At 49.4% G+C, this 17,300-nt stretch overlaps 1 long non-coding RNA gene across 1 annotated transcript in view; it reads right to left on the reverse strand.

The window, feature by feature from the left end:
* The window catches only part of LOC108641011, a 49,536-nt gene extending 37,308 nt beyond the window's left edge, over positions 1–12,228 (reverse strand). The window contains exon 1 of the long non-coding RNA XR_001921664.1: positions 11,731–12,228. This is a non-coding gene — a long non-coding RNA (uncharacterized LOC108641011). The remainder of the gene's footprint in view (positions 1–11,730) is intronic.
* Positions 12,229–17,300: the final 5,072 nt, after the last annotated feature.

Here is a 17,300-nt window from a genome sequence, read left to right on the forward strand (position 1 = left end):
CATCTTTTTTCAACCCCCAGGTACAGCATCACAAGCTCACAGACCTTGACCCAAAGCCACAAACTTTCACCCCTAAGCCCCCCAAGCACTACAAACCACTCATATCTTGCATCGAAGCCATGGGCCATCTCAAGCTGACACATCTCAGGTAAGGCAACTCAAGGTAAGAGAGTTAGGAGAGAACAGTCCCTATAGCTGGAGTAGAGAGAGGTTGCTGCAGCTGCAGTGATACCTGCCTGACTCTCAGCTCCCCAGCCAGAATCACCCACAGCTGGGGTTGGTGTAAGAAATGTTGTGCATGAAGTGCAGTCAGCACAGCTCAAACTCACCCCTCTGGAGCCAAAGCAACACGTCTTAGCTGCTCTGTCATTGGTCCCATAAGAAGGCTAAACCTTTGGCCAGATCCTGCATGTACTGAGCAATTTTCAGGCTAGGTTCCAAAGCATGGAGTCTGCCCGGTTGGAGCACCTCCTGGGGCAGTGGGACTTGAGCAAGATGAAAACCCCAAAGATATTTCTTTATTCCTTTAACCAGTTCTCCAAATCACTACCTTCCTCCTGAACACCTCTACTTGTTTGTTCTGGGGCTGATCTAAATTACTCAACTCCCCAAACTGAAATGTGAACAACTGGCCTCCATTTCAGGCTTTGCTTTTGCCCTATATCCCACTTCACACCTATTCCCTCTGGAGAACAAAACTAGTACACAGGAGCCATTTGTGAAAATATGCACACCTTCCCTGGAAGGCTTCATGGGCTCCCAGCAAGACCCAGTTTCATCCAGGCCCAGGAATATACAGTTTTTCCTTGAAATGCAGCCTAACACTTAAACATCATCTGTTTTTCCTCAACTGCAGTCCTGGATCTGTGGTATCACCAAATTTCACCCAATCCAGACACTGAAAGCCTAGCCTCTAAGCTCTATTTTGACCCCTTTAATTTGTCTCCAGGTTTCTTCTGAACCCAGCCTTTCACCCTACACATAAGAGTGCTCAGTGCCAGATCCCTTCCCTGATGTTTTCTCCACACTGTACAAGACAGACTGGGAAACTCTGGCTCTCGGACCCAGTGTAGCAGCAGTCATGACCCACAGTGCAGGTGTCCAGGAGACAGGTCAGGATCTTGCTGAGTTTTTTTCCCTAGATAGGAGTCCTGCTCATGGCTAACGCAGTTTGTGTGACCTTTTCACTGCTGGCAATCACAACCAGAAAAATAGCCCTTTGTTGTGGTATTTAAATGCCCGCCACAAAAAGTACAGAGCCAGTCTCAAAGCCTGTTTGGGGCTCTCTGCTGTGCAGCACCACAGCACTGCTACTTTATTCACCCCAGTTCTTCCCTCACATTGAGGTCTTTCCCTCCAGCCCTCTTCAGCTTCATGAGCAGCTCCTGTCGATGCCTTTCCTGCATCCTGCCCTGCAGCTCCGCTAGCTTTCCAGGCCCCACCAGGCATGCAGAGAGTGAGCCCCTGATTACCATTCAAGCTGGATTCTCATTAGGCAGAAATGCCCCTCCAGGAGATCCATTAACAGTCCATAAGGTTAACTTAATCCAGCCAGTCTTGTGTGGTCTCTGCCCAAATTCCCTATTACATTAACAATCTTGAGCTTTAATTAGCATGTGAGGCAGAGGTGGCATTATTAATGGAGATAATATGGAGCATTAGGAATAAACAGGCCAGGCTGTCTCTCCCCCACCATGCATGCAAATCCTCCTCTGTGCAGAAACAGCATGAGCTTCCCCCATTGGCAGCACATGCTGAGGAGCTGGGGTGCCCCAGACTGGAGACAAACCCTGCGGCATACAGTTAGGCTGGGACAGGAGGATGATGGAAAAGGAAATGAGATCCCAGAGAGACCATTCATCTGCCTGGGAGAAGAGGAGCTGCTAATGGGAAGACTACAGTGTGGCAAGTCCTGTGAGGGAAATTCTTTCACTGGGAAGGAGCAGTCACGTCTCTGGCTAATCCAGCCATCCCATCTTTCTGGTAGGCTTGGGAAAGCAAGGGCAAGTTTATGTGAATCTCTGTTCCCTTGCATGCTCAATTCACGCTGCTGTATGCGTGCACACAGGATAACACAATGGGTGTATGCACTTGAACACTGCATGTAAGGAGGGGCTGCCTGTCTGATGGGGAACAGGCTGTAGGAACTGACTGCAGCTGGGAAAGATGCTCCTCTTGAATCTGCTTTCTGACCACTGAGTCCCAGTACGCTGAGAATACAGGACTGGACAGAGGGAGTTCAGGTGAAGGAGAGAAGCAGTCACTTGTGGGGCCAAAGAACAAATGTATGGGGGCTCCCACTTGGTGCAGATTGACCATGTGGTAGGGAAGGGACAAGTCCCTTCTGGGACAGGCTGGTGGCTGGCTGCACAGGTAGCTGGTCAAATCAGCTTGGTCATCACAGGTGAAGGGGCAGCCTGGTGCAAACCCTCTCCCAGCCCAGGCAGAGGCAGCTGTTCCCTGGGGAGAAGACACCCTGGGTAGAGGAGGGGAAGACTGATGCTGCTAGCAGCACCAAGGGGCTGTGGGAGCAAAGGGCACAAACTGGTCAGGGATTCACTCTGCGTCAGCTGTGCAAGGAGAGATTGCAAGCCTGACACTTCCTTCTAATACATGAACTTCAAAACCATAAGACAAAACAGGGGAGGAGGGAAGCAGAAAAAGCCAAGCCAAGGAAGCAGAGCCTAATGACAGGACCTCTGGACTACTAATTCACACCCCCAGCAGCAGTCAGCAGGCTGGGGGTGAAGAGAGAAGCTTGCCTTGGGGACCTGCAACAGCATGGAATGGCATCCTGGCTTGTTCCTCAGGCCTGACCTGTTCTATTCCAGCTGTACATACCTCCACTGTGATCAGTGTGTCCCTCCAGGCTTTGCAGAAGGGCTTGCACTGAGGGCAACCATCCCTGAAGCACAGGGTGATATCCCTGTGCCTGGGCCCTGGAGCACCAGACCAGTGCTAAGTATCCTTGCTTAGTGCAGAGCAGTGCCTCAGGCCAGGCTGCTCTCTCCCAGGACTGCACTCAGCATCAGCCCAGCTGCCTTCACATGCCCAGAGGCGCAGCAGGCAAAGATGGAGGCCCTGAGCAGAGCCCAGCTCTTCCACTTTGCAGCACAGCAAGCTCCCACTCCCCCAGGCCCACCAGCCAGCCCCTGCCAAATCCATTTGTCCAATCTTGCGCTTTCTACTAATCCTGTTGAGCCATCCTTTAAGTTGCTCTGAGGCAGAGATAGAAAATAAAAAGATGCCTTAAGAAGCTTCCCCTGACCTTGCTCAATTCAAGATAAAGGGCTTTGATTTAAAAAATTACAGTGAGGGTCTGTCACTGATCCATTGCGTGGATTAAAGGAAAACAAACAGAGACACAGGATGCAGCTGGTGCTGGGTGAGCAGACAGAGATGGGAAGAAAGGTTACAGCCAGCATGGGGGAGGAGGCAAAACAAAAGAAAGGACTGAAAGTGAGAGGGGAGGAAGAAAAAATAACTTCTCCCTTGCCATCTCCACACTTGAGTATTGGTGGAAAAGCTTTGTACACATACAATGTTATATAATGTGTCCCACCACTTTCCTTGGTCTGTAAAGAAGAGCAAGGCAGAAGCACATTCCCATAGTGTGACCAGGCTGGGAGCAGGGTACTGGGACTGGGGAAGAGCTCCTTGCTCTGTGAGAGGCTCACAATGGGGGACTTGACTGAAATCTCAAATTATAAGTGCCTGCTACAGAGCTCGTCATTACTATCTCTCCGTCTGATGTTGTTCAGGCCTTTCTGCCTTCACCCCTTAACCCTTCCTTCACACCAGACCTCTCCCCTCATCTCCTCCCCTTCTTGTCAGTGCTGTCCCTCACTCTCTCTGTGGCCCGTCCTCGCCCAGGTCACATTTGACTGCATGTGAAGAGACTTCCCACCACTTCCCTCAATCCCATACAGCCACTAGTTCAAAGGTTACTCAGAACAGTTTTCCTTTGTAGGAAATGTCATAAGGACTACTGAGGGCACCTTCTTCTTTCCCTGTACCCTCCAATATTTGTTGCACCCCACCAGGGCCTTTTACTCCTTGGCATGAGCCTGTTTTCTCTTTCTGAACCTATTCAGTTTGAAGACCACTCACAAGACGGCTGATATTCATTTTCATTCATCTTTTACAGGTATGTTAACCAGATAAACAATGATAAACAATGCTGGAAAAATGGTAACAACAAATGAGGAGAAGGCTGAGGTACTCAACACCCTTTTTTGTCTCAGTCTTCAACATCTCTTCCCACACCTCTTGAGTGGATGGACAGCAGGATGGGGACTGGGGAAGCAAAGTGCCTCCCACTGTAAGTAAAGTTCAGGTTCATGACCCCCTGAACACACATAAGTTTGTGAGGCCTGAGAAGATGCATCCCAGAGTCCTGAAGGAATTGGCTGATATAGTTGCCAAGCTACTCTCCATGACATTTGAAAAGTCATGGCACTAAGATGAAGTCCCAGGTGACTAGAAGAAAGGGAAACATTGTACCCATCTTTATAAAGGGTAGAAAGGAGAACCCTGGAAACTAACAAACTGTCAGCATCACCTCTGTGCCTGGGAAGATCATGGAAGATCCCCTTCCTCTTTTTCAAGCCTCCTAAGAGCCTGCCCAGTTCTGCCTTGATGGCCAAGGGCACCCTCAACTGGTTTCAGAATTTTTGCCCAGCTTCTTCATCTCCTCCTACCCCGTGCCAGTGCAGCTGACTGAAACGTTTTCCCCTGCGTGGGAATCTGGGTGCAACTCATTGCTGTGATGTGCTTCCCACCTAGGAATGCCCCATGTCCTGTTCTAAAAGCTACACCACTGTAGCCAAGAAAGAGGCAGCTGACAGATGCAGAAAGATGAAAGGTGAAGGGATGCTGGAAAAGAGACAGCAGAGACCATAAAGTGAGACAGGTCTATAAAACCACAGATGACACAGGAAGAGTAGAGGAGAGAGGTGTTAACTGTATGTTCCCACTCAAAAATCAAGGGTCAGGAAATTAAATCAGAAAGTTAGAGGTTCAAGACAAATTGCATGTTTACGCTGCAGAAGTTCCTACCATGAGATTCTGAGGACCCTAACTTTACCCAGTTCCAAAAATTAGCTGGAAAAATTCAGGGAAGAAACAAATCCATTGACAACTGTGAAGTGTACAACAAATCTTCTAGCACCAGGTCCCTCAGACACACATCACTGGAGGCTGAAAGAGTGTTCAGAGGAAGTGATGTTACATGGTTGTCCTGTCTGTATGCCCTTCCCTCTTCAACCCACAGTTGGAGATACTGTACTGGAAGGATCTCAGACCTGGCTCAGTAGAGTCCTTTTGATATTCCTGTGGCTTTCCAAAGCCAGACTGACCCATAAGTCATGGACAAAGAGTAGCTCTGAGTAACAGCATCATTTTGGTGCATTACATCGTTTTGGAGATGGACAGACAAGGGAGCAAACCACGGAGCCCATTCCAAGAAGGATTTGTTTTCCTTCGACCTAAAGCTTGAAGGAGGTCTGAGGTCATTTAAACCAGTCATTCCATACAGATCCTTGCTAGGAATAACATCTCTGCTTGAGCCCTAGCCCACTTGATGCCTCATTCCAGACTTTTCTAAGACCAAATCCCCTTTGCCTGTTGATAAACACAGAGCTTTTTCAGCAAACCATCTGTAACAGGTCTAACCCCCTTGAATTCCCTTCCATTTCCATGACCTGTCTATCACACTATTCATGGCAGCCTCTCCACACTAATCCTTTTATTATGATCTCGCTCAATTTTCCTGGCCTATGACTGCAGTGAGGAAAAAAAGGAGGGGTATTAATCCTTCTGACCTTGTTGTCCCAATTCTGGACCATCTGTGACTAGGAATTTAGAGGAGGGAAGTCTGATCCTTCTGACCCCACTGTCAACTCCTTGCTTTGAGAGGTTCAGTCTGTACTGTCCTAAAAATTTGTTGTAGCAAAGCCCCTTTTCACCCACAGGCACTTCCTACAAGACTGCTTCCTAGACTATCTCTCAAGCCAGAGGTGGAGAGATGGAGGGGAATAATGTCCTCCACCTTCATCAGACTCTGTTTGCTCATTCCTCCTGTATCACCTCTCTGCTCCCTCAACAACAGTGTCTGCAGGTTCTTCCCAGCCATGAGATAGAGAATCAATAAAAGGTGAAAGACAATCAAACATGTCTCAAAATTTCCCTGGTAATGCTGCATATAAAGAAGAGGCCTTGTAGATCACTCCACTTCCACCATTGACAGAGTCCAGCTTGTTCCTTTCACCCCTTTTCACCACCACATGTCCTTGCAACAAGCAGTTGTGTCTCCATAAACCTGCCACACTATTTCATAGTTGGTCTGAGCACTCACAACAGGAAGCTTGCATGTATCCCTAAGAGACAGACAAATATTCTCCTCTCAGTTTCATCCCATACCTCTGACTTTGCCCCTTTTTTGCCATCTTAAACAATGTCTTCCTTTCCTTGGTGTTTACAGTCCTCAAATATATCTTAACTGTTACTTATCATCCTTTAGTCAAGCTCCTCATATTTTGTTCTTTTATTGTCTCCTCATAAATAAGTACTTTCAGCCCTTTCATAACTTTGCTTTTCTCTGAATTCCCTCCAGTTTGTCTCCCTCCTTCAGCTAGTATAGCACTCAGGTTTGAATGCCAGGTTTTCCAGACTGGTCTCACTAAAGCCTTGGGAAAACATGAATTTGGTCTCCCTTGTGCTTCAAGGCTTGATATTTCTGGATGTACTTGAGTACATGGATGTCAGGAAAGCTAGCTCACCTCATACATGTGACACCAGGTAATACAACTCAAGGCTATCTCCCCAGGGAGAGGAAGAAGCAGATTCATGAGGGATGGGGAGAATATGATACATGGGAAGGAAGGACAGATATCCTGCAGCTGAATAAGGAGCACAACTACAAACACACTTATATACTCAAGAAAAGACATCAAGCCCAAGGGATGGAACGGTGAATACACACCCACACACATGTACACACCTGTTCACTCCACGAATAAACCCACATACAATTACCTGCATCACGCACAGGCACGTACACAAGTGCACACAGGAACACATGGATAATACAGATGAGGCAGGAATGACGTACATGTGCACACAGACTTTGGGCAAGCACACACGATCTGTGCATACAAAAGGACAGGACAGATCAAGTCTAGCACAAAATGGTGCTTTCCTGTTCACAAACATACGTGTTCTCATGCATAAACCAATGCTCCCAGAGGAAAGATAGCTCATGGAGTCTCATAGTAACCTAAAAATACACAGGCAGTTCTGACCCATCTGGTCTACAGATTGAGCCCATGAGCCATGGAAAGAATGAATACAAACATATGACACCTTGCTTTAAGACAACTGGTATCACATACATCATACTGAGGCAGAGTCTTCATATCTACAGCACCTTCCATGGTGATTACCTTGTCACCAAAACTATTCAGAAGTGAGGTGAGAGTTGAGGAGCACAGAGGGGAAGAAAGGGACTCCCCACAGGGTCGTTGTGGCAGAGCTAGGGATCCCTCCTCCTACTTTGTGACTCCCTCCCTGTGTCATGTCACTGATGATCCTTCCTCACAACTGTATTTGCTCCATCTCTCTGCTATCAGACCGACTGCTATAAGGCACCTTGTAGCCACTGAGACTACCCAGAACAGTGCTGCCCAGGAACCTTTAAAGACTCCCCTGCAAGAAACAAAATCTGGGGATGAAATCCATTGTCATTCATCTCAACCTGACTCCTGGTAGCTTGTTTCCCACCTCTTAAATACCATGGAAAGAGTGACAACTGCCCTTCCCTCCTTCTGTACCTCAGCTGGTCAGCTGGAACTGGGTTTCCTTTTGGCTTATGAGTGTTGAGAAAATGAGGTCATTTCTCCTCAGTGACAGAAAATTATTCGGTGAGGAAAACAGTTCATTTCAGGCAATGACTAGGTACCCCTGAGGTACCCAGGAGACCTTAAAGAGGAGGTCAGGGAATGGCAAAGAAAGGCACCAGCTGGGGAGCACAGGAAAGCGAGGGCACAAATGCAGCTCTGATAAAGTGAAGCTGTAGCTGCTGTCAGACCATCTCACTGCTGAAGCAAACACAACAGCAGACCCACAGTGCCAAGTTTGACTCATTTAGGGCTTTAAATACAGCATTCATCTGGTTCACAGCTGTGAGAAACCCATCCTGACCCAGCACAGAGAAAGGGCTGGAGGTGGGTCACAGCCCCTTTGTCTGCTCCCTGAGCTTTGCACCCTCCTCTTCCAGCCCATAAAAAGGATTTCAACCCCCCTCCCTGGTGAGGGAAGTGGCTCCCATGTGTTCAGTAGCTCTCTCCCATGCTCTCCTTCACTCCTCTTCCCACATGGAAAGGCATTGGGGTACACTGAGCTCTCCCCCTTCAGAACTGCTCAAGCACCCACTGTAACAGCATCAGGACCAGCCTGGACAATACCCACTGGCAGAACCTGCAAAGCTATCAAGGAAACTCCAGCCTTCCTCATGGCTACCAGCAGCCCGGGGATCCGTCACTGTTCAGGAAGCTCTGCCCTTCCATGGAGGAGAAAAGCAAAAGCTTCCCTGTTCCCAGAAAAAGGGGATATTTTGATGGAGCATATTTGCTCTGCACCTAAGCTGCTCTGTCCTACTCTGGTGCCCAGGCATGGGTGAGGACCGCAAGTGTTTTTTATGGTCATCACATCCCTTTACCAGAGCAGGGCACCCCTCATCAGTTCACAAGAGTGTGAGGACACAGGTGTTCCCTGCATGTCCTCTGCCCTACCTCACACTAATAAAAGAAACAACTTAGCCCAGGCCCACGCACGGGACCAAGGGAAAAAAACCATTGTATTTGGGACGAAGGAGAGAGCAACCAGGTCTCTCTCCTGCAGCAAATGTGCTGATATTTTCTGACACAACTGATAACAGCACTGGAAGGTTTCAACAGGCCTTGATGTGACCACTAACTTTTTTCCCAGGTGGGCAGTGCTCTCCACCACTCGTCAGCAGGGTCAGATGAGGCAGCTGCACTCTGCCTGGAGCTGCATCTGGCTTCTAACATGACCCAGGTAAGAACAAACATCACAGACATCATCACAGCTATGCTTCCCTCCCTTCTGCCTTCCCTGTGATTTTCACCTTTCCGATTTTAACCGCAAGCTGCCCCCCTCCCGCAAAAACTACACATCCCAGTGCCCCCCTTTCCCAAACACTCCCTCTACCCTCCAAGTGGTTTTTGCTCCACAGCTTAGCTTTGCACCGATGCAGCAGATCAGACAGCATATTCCCAAATACACACTTTTCTTGGAGCTGGATGAAGAGAGGGAAAGGCCACACATCCACAGTTCTTCCCTTGGTGTCATAGTTTATGATGGGGGGGGAAGAGAAATTAAGGCAGCTTGCTTCATACCTGCAAATCTGCATGCTTGTGGGTTGGGTGCCCTGAAACCCAACCACCTGCCAAAGGAAAATAATGGGGTGAGGAGGGTGGCAGGTGGGGAAGGGGTTGGGAGTGGGGGTGGGTTTCTGGGTTGGAGAATTCAGTAGGATTAAAGTAGCTGCTTCTCACCCCTGGCACTGCATCGGCACCCCTCCACTCCCTGCAGCTTCCTCACTGCTGCTAGTACCGTCTGCACAGAGGGGGGAGGCGAGAGGGGGGCTGTATTTAAATATATTAATAATGCATGTTCCATGCAAATGAAGCTTCTTTTGAATATTACATTAGCGATGCTGTCAGGCTGCGCTTCTCGGGACCCAGGAGCGACGGGATGTGTGGGGACCCGGGAGGGCGGGTGTGGGGAGGTAAGGCTCACCAGAAATCCCCTCATACCTCAACACAGCCTCCTTTCTCCCCCTCCATCCCAGCTCCCCCACATTACACACGCTCCCACTCCCTCCAAGCTCCCAGTGCATGACAAATTCCTTGGCTCACAGCGTGCAATGCAGCCAGGTTTCCTAGTCCCCTAGGCCCCCTCCAGGGAGATGGACCCCCCTCCTTCTCCCCACTCCCTACGTAATCTTTACCCCCCCTGCAATTTCAGCAATCCTCTCCCTGCTCCACACCTTGGTTTATAGCTCCCTACCTCCAGAGTGGAGAGAAGGGTCCTGCTCTCCAGACTTTAGTGAAAAGGAAGGGGAGCAGCTCCTAAGTCTGGCCTGCACGTGGGCACCCCCTTTGTGTGGACCCACTGTGCTTGCATGAGCCCAGAGTTGGTGCCACTGGACCACGAGCTGTGCACGGCTGCAGGATGTACGCGCCCGCAGCGCACGAGCGATGCTCTCCTCCCCATCGACACCTCCTTCCCTGGGTGCTTGCGAGGATGTTTGCGAGCATATTGTTTATGCACAGCCACCCCCGCCCCCGTGCACACACACACATGGAATACACACGCGTGTGCTCGCAATGCATGCGTGCAGAGGTGGGGGGCACACCAGCACACACACGAGACGGCATTACGCACAGCAGCTCACGAATATGCTGCCTGCTGCAGCATTAGCAGATTTATGCTGCCTTTCCCCAGCCAGATCCAAGCTCTGGAATGGGAACAGCAGGAGCTGTACACTCCTGCCTGTCCTGGGATGAGAATAGGATGCGTCTGTTCGTCTCTCTCCCCACCCCGTCCCTCCTCCCCCCTCCTCCTTCCCCCTCCTTTTGCTCCCATTCATTCATTCAGCTTCTCCTCCCCCCATCCCATGCCCCAAAGCAGGAAGATCCTTATGCATAAAAATGTGGGCATGCTTTCTCTGGTGGAATAAATGGGCACGCAGACACCCTGCAGGCAATACACATACACTTATATATGCATTCGAGTAGCTGTCCTGGGCCCCTACGTAAACACCCAGCTCCCACCACCACCACAGACACATTCACACACCCGACAGACACCACGCAATGACTTTTCTGCAGCCAGTCAGCCTCCCAGCAGAGCAGTGTAAGAGCAGAGATCTACTCACTCCCCTGCATGCAAACCAGGCGAATATTCACACACCACACACGGACAGTCACACAGACACACACACCACTGCCCGCAAAGGCTCCCCAACAAAGTTTGCAAAGAGGCAGGGACCAGGGGGCTGTGGGATGAGGCTGTCTCCTTCTCATCCCATAACTGCAGACAATATACATAGAGGTCTATCTGTGTATCTATCTGCACAGGCATGTATGTGGGGGGTATATACATTTACCTATAGCTATACCTATATGTATATATGTATACACACACAAAGACACACACACACACATATATATGCACATATACACAGGTCCCCTCTTCTTGTAAGGTCTGAATAAATGCAGATGGGTCAAACCCAGCTGTGTGCAGCAAGCCCTGAACCTATTCAGCATCCTGATCATAAGCAAGTGCACACACTCACACACCCCCACACACTGAAAGGGAGACAAACCTGTCTCCAAGGCTCTCTCCCTCCCTCCCATCACCCCATGTAGGCATAATCTCCCCCCTCCCCGCCCCCCGGACCACTTCCCCATCTCCCTTGCACTCACCCCTCGCCTTCATCCTCAGATCAGAGACATCCACCCCCCAGGGAGCGCGTGCACGAGCTGGAGGAAAAGGGCAATCCATGCATCCTGCCCTTCTCCCCCCTTTCCAATCTCAGCCTCTTCTTCGAGAGGCAACACAGATGACAGCCAGGAGCCGAGGACACCCGAGGCAGCTGCACAAGGACTGCACACAAAAACGTGTCACACATACACATGCACGTACCTGCTTCTGGAGGGGCGATTGCTCCCTGCTTCCATATGGGGCATGACAGAGATGAAGCGGAGGCACAAAAGACCCCTGTCTTCAAGCAACTTGCAGCCCTGCAGATGTGTGTGTGGAGGGGGGGGTGGTATCCCCCACTTGTGTCACCCCTTGGAGCTGTACTGTTCCGTGCCCCACAGCTGTCTCATTCCTGGCCGCACCTAGGCAGCACTCCCAGCCGTGCACACGCGCGAGCACGACAGGCGGGGATGGAGCAGCAGTCCGGGGAGGGCACGCACAGCCGGAGGATTTGCTGCCTTCGCCGCATCCGCATCACTGGGGGAAGAAGGCAGAAAGGGCTGTATTGGCATTTAAAACGCAAGTGATTAATTCACCACAGGCTCGGCTGATAGGGCTCTGGGACCAGAGCCGACGGCACTGCTTCTCCCAGCTGGGAAGGTTCTGACAGCAGAAGGACCCTCTCCCATGGAGTCAGTTCCTAGCTCTCCTCGTCTGCACAGCCACTGCTCCGGTGCAGGCGGAAAGGGGTGGGCCTCCACCGGAGACATGAGCACACGCATGCAACAGCTGCTGGGGAACTGCACACGCACACGCACACACGCACACGCACACAGTTTCCCTACAACAGCTGCTTAAGAGCTACACACAACATACAACAGCTTCCCAGGAAGCAACAGCTGTTGGGGAATCACACACACACACACACACACAGAGGCTACAGCTTCTTAGGATCAGGTCATCCACATGAAAATACAACAACTTCTAGGAACCACACAGTTACAAGCAACAGCTCCTGGGGAGCTACACACACACACATATATGCATGCAACAGCCATATACCTACTGACACAGGTATGGCAACAGCTGTGGGAAACTACACCTTGAAACATGCCCCTGAGGTATTTGCTAAAAAAATTGACATGTAAAAATATAACAGGAGGTGGGAGAAATGTTTCATCCATATGTAAACACACGCGTGTGACTGCTCTGTGTAGACTGTCTTTCATACACCTTCTCAAATCACCACCACAGAAATGCAACAGCTCCTTGGAAACCACCCAGAGCCATATACCCTTATGTACATGCAACAGCTTACAGGAAGACCTTCCACCTCCCTCTCCCCACACATGCCATCACCAATGGATATCTTGCTCACAGTCAGAAACAAGCATCCATGTGCACCAGTGCTGGGGAATCAACCACATCTTGGCCCCCAAATACTGCACATGGGCAAACCTGCTAGGAAACCACCTTACCAAACACAAAGTGACTCTTAAGAAATTACTCCCCAGTCCCTTCACAAAAAGCAGAAGCGCACATGACACACATAAATAATCCCTGCACAGACATGCAAGACCACAATGGGAAGGACATGATGCATCTCTCTCACTCACCACAGCAATGGAGAGACTGCCTTTCTCAACTTAGACACATGTACACATTCAACAGCTGAAAAAACTTGGGAACATTGGATGGGAACTGGCTTCCTGGGATGTGTAATCCAGTCTCCTGCTATTCTGGGCAACCACATTATACAGTCTTGCTCACAAATGTCTCGAGGTCCATCTGAGTACTGTGTGACTATTTGCATCCTGCTCAGAAGCTGTTCTGGCCCCTGGCCACCTTGATGTTAGAAGCCTGCCCCAACATCTGCATTTATTAATGTCCAATTCAAACCCATACGTTCCTGTGCCGGCTGACCACATTCTTCACATGGGCATTCATAGAGGTTGCTCTGAAACCTCCACTTCTACCTGAACAGACACCATCTGCAACCCTGCCTCACACAAACATGCACAAAAGCAACAGCTGGATGAAGACATTCCTCTCAGCATAAATATCAAACATGCTTGCAACAGCTTTTAGGTAAATAGACACCTAGCCCTACCACCCATAGCCCTCATGTGCACACAGGTACAGATATACAAACATGTAAAACCTCTAATGGGAAACTAATTACTTTCTTCATGCAATCTGAAAACTAAAGAGGAATTAATCTGACACACACACCCCACTGCAAGCAGCACTGTTATTAAATGACATTTAGCTGCATCAGGGGAGATTTAGGTTGGATATCAGGAAAAAGTTTTTCATCCATATGGTGGTCAGGCACTTGAACAGGCTCCCTAGGGAAGTGGTCATGGCACCAAGCCTCACAGAGTTCAAGAAGCATTTGGGAAATACTCTCAGGCACATGGTGTGATTTTGGGAGTTGTTTTGTGCAGAGCCAGGAACTAGACTTGATGTTTCTTGTGGATCCCTTCTAACTCAGGATATTCTATTCTATTCTATTCTATTCTATTCTATTCTATTCTATTCTATTCTATTCTATTCTATTCTATTCTATTCTATTCTATTCTATTCTATTCTATTCTATTCTAATTGTGGCACCCGTTGCATCTAAAGGAACTCACCTGTGGCCTACCTCTCCGTCATGCTAGTTAATATTAAGATACAGAACAATGGAATTGCCCCATCTCCCTCACTCCTGCAGCTCTACAGAAGGAAGGTGAGTTCCTTTGACTGCCCTGTGCATTTTTTTCTCTATTGGAAGAGAAATAATCTCATGTAAATCCAATCCCCATAAGGAGAGGACTGCTCTGCTCCTAGCCTTCTGACTTGCATACAGCAGACTCATGGACAGGACACCAAACCCACAAACACTGTACATGGGGAGGGAAACAATAAATAGCCCTATGGGGATGAGTTGCCTCCCTCGAAATATAGGCAAGTGCAAAGGACCCATCTACAAAACTAACTCCAGGCGTCATACACACACAAAGAAACAAGCTGGTCCACCAGGTACAAATGCACAAGGTCATCAGTGCTATTTGACACATAGGAAGCTTGTTGTGCCCTCTTGTACTCCAAACCTGCAACCCCAAGTGGGAAAACACACACACACAGACACACACACACAGGCTCCTCAGAAAGACAGATGTGCAGAGCTGAGGACATGCCTGGGTGTTCCCTGGACCATCTGTAGATGTCTGTTCCCGGCGGATTAAATGCCAGCACTAGTCACTCCTCCTGGAATCAGAGGAGAAGGAAGCTTGTCTTGGAAACTATAGGCTCCAGTTTCCTTACCTTTATCACTTTGGGGAGTTATGACTGTGGGGTTTTTCCTCCAAGCTTTTTTGAAGCTAAAAGCTAAAGGAGCAGAGACTTGTTCCATATCCCTCTACTTCCTCCAAGGACAGACATTATCTAATTTTGGAGGGTGTTGAAGTAGGAGAAAAGGTTTCCAACTCCAAATTAATGCAGGATTTGTTCCTGCTTGAGTTCCTCCAGGATCATCTTGCAGTCTGTTCGTGATGAGTCTCCCAGAGGCTCTCCTGCTGGCCCACATCCCTTCAGGACTCAGAAGTGTTGGGGCAGGATCCACCACCAGAGCCTGTGGGGATCAAATGGTACTTGCTCATACTCCCACTGACCCAGGAACAACACTTAACTCCAGCAGAATAGAAGTGCCCCAAGAGACAAGCAGAAGCAAACACCACATTACCAGTGGTGTGGGACATTTGGGTCCTTGATCTGATTCAAAGCCAGTCCCCCCATGCTTATTTGTCCCATTACAGATGATCTAGAGGCTCACCCTCGTGTTTGCTTTGCAGAGGCTCTGTCCTTGCCAAAAGCCCTGGAAAGACTCTGTTGTTTTTTCCTTCGCAAAAAAAAAAAAAATCACTAAGAGAAAAAAAAACCTCCTAAGGACGTCATAGATACTTTCAGTCAGCTGCAGAGGTGCCTCATTCCCTATGTCCAGGCATACAGAAAAATAATCACCTTCTAATTCTTTTGTACCTATGTCTCTGAGACCACACCACCTTCCAGTCATGCCTTACCACTCTGCCCCCTTACTGGGGAAGGGAATAGCCCCAAAACCCACTTTGGTTTACACCTTTCTGCTCAGCTGCTGCTCTGTTGGGCTGCTACATCTTCTAAGACTGGAGATGCTGTTAGGGGTGAACAAGGGAGCTGACCTTATTAGAGTAATTCCCTAGTGTTATTCCAACATATGCCAGGGAGCTGTTAAATCCCAGAATAGCCCAGAATCTGGGAGCCACAAAAGTGATGACAAAACCAATTTTTTAACCCTCTGTGCCCAACCTGGGAAACATCAGAGGTAATGTTCAACGTGGACCTTTGGTACCTGTAGGGAGCAGGGACTGGGAGTGCAGACAGCCATTCACCCCCTCACTCATCACCTGGCTCTTGTGCCATTTACCCACACGAGGAAGAGTCAGGCAGGGAAGGCAGCCACACAGTCTGCCTGCACTGCCTTTATTGTGTGCTGCCAGGGAAGGGAGTCTCACTGGGAGCACTTCCAGCTCACAGAGCTGGCGAGTCAGCCTTTCTCCCTCTCTACCTCTTCCCCTGCCCATCTGCCTGTCTCCCACTAGAGTACAACTGGGTCCCACGGCTAGGGAAAACGGGCCGAGGGAGAAGGCTGGGCTCTGCCCTCGTTGCAGTCAGAATCTCTCCACTGATCTATACTGCGGTGAGCAGTGACAGATTGATTTTACAGCTCTGCTTGGAGCCGGCCGCTGGCCCTGGGCTGTGGATGAATCAGCTTTCTCTGGTCCTTGGCTTTTATTTCATTATTTTACTGCAACCTCGCTCACAGGCAGCTAAAGAGGGAGCGACAGGGAGAAAGATGAAGTTGGCAGATTTCCTTCCCTGCTCGTGTGCTCCCAGCCTCCCAGCTTGGCTTTGGGACTCCAGGAGGAGGGAGGGAAGGGATTGTTTTCCAGGGACAGACATTTGTCAGGAATAAAGACATGAGGCTCCTTCTACATGCGTAAATGCATGTTGCAGTGGCTGTGAGAGACAGCAAGGACTGCGGAGGCACACATAGCATGAACAATTCCTGCACTGTTATGCCAACGCCTTGATCTTTGCCAAATGGAGGGGGGCCCATTTTTCAATACAAGGGGCAGCATATTTGGAAATAACATGCCACGAGTGCACTGGACACAAAGCTGCTTACAGATTCCAGGGTGGAAGTGATTCCAGGTTCTCCTCTTATAGCTGTGGATGTAGAGTGGGCAAGGGCTGTGTGCTGCTGTCTCTGTCAAGCTGAGAGGTGAGCATGCTACAGACAGAAGGTTCTCCTGGGACAAGGTAGCACCTCCTGGCCCAGAATTGACCTTCTTCCCTCTCTTGGATGTGGATATTGTAGACATTGCTCAGGGGGAGCCAGACTTAGTTCTAACTCTGTTGGTTCTTGTGCCATCAAGAAGAGCAACAGTGAACTCAGGCAAGGATGGAGCAACAAAATCGAAGGACAGAAAGGTGTTGGATTTTTCCAGACCTGATCTGGAACTACAGTGGGACAGTTCAAGCCCTCAAAGACCCCATTAGCAAAAGGCACTCTGGAGGCTAAAGAGCAGAGAACAGAGGGACCAACTCAAAGTGCAACAAACATATTGGTCTCTACATCCCCAACACCTCAGGAGTGAACAGGAGCAAATATCAGACTTGCTGCTGAAAAAATCTCTTTGTCAGAGCTGAAGATCTACTCAGGGGGTCCCTCACCTATGCTGGCACCTGCTCTACAAGAGGAGGAATAG

This window comes from Manacus vitellinus, unplaced genomic scaffold (assembly GCF_001715985.3).
Source record: "Manacus vitellinus isolate BGI_N305 unplaced genomic scaffold, ASM171598v3 scaffold_5_pilon, whole genome shotgun sequence".
Classification (NCBI taxonomy): domain Eukaryota; kingdom Metazoa; phylum Chordata; class Aves; order Passeriformes; family Pipridae; genus Manacus; species Manacus vitellinus.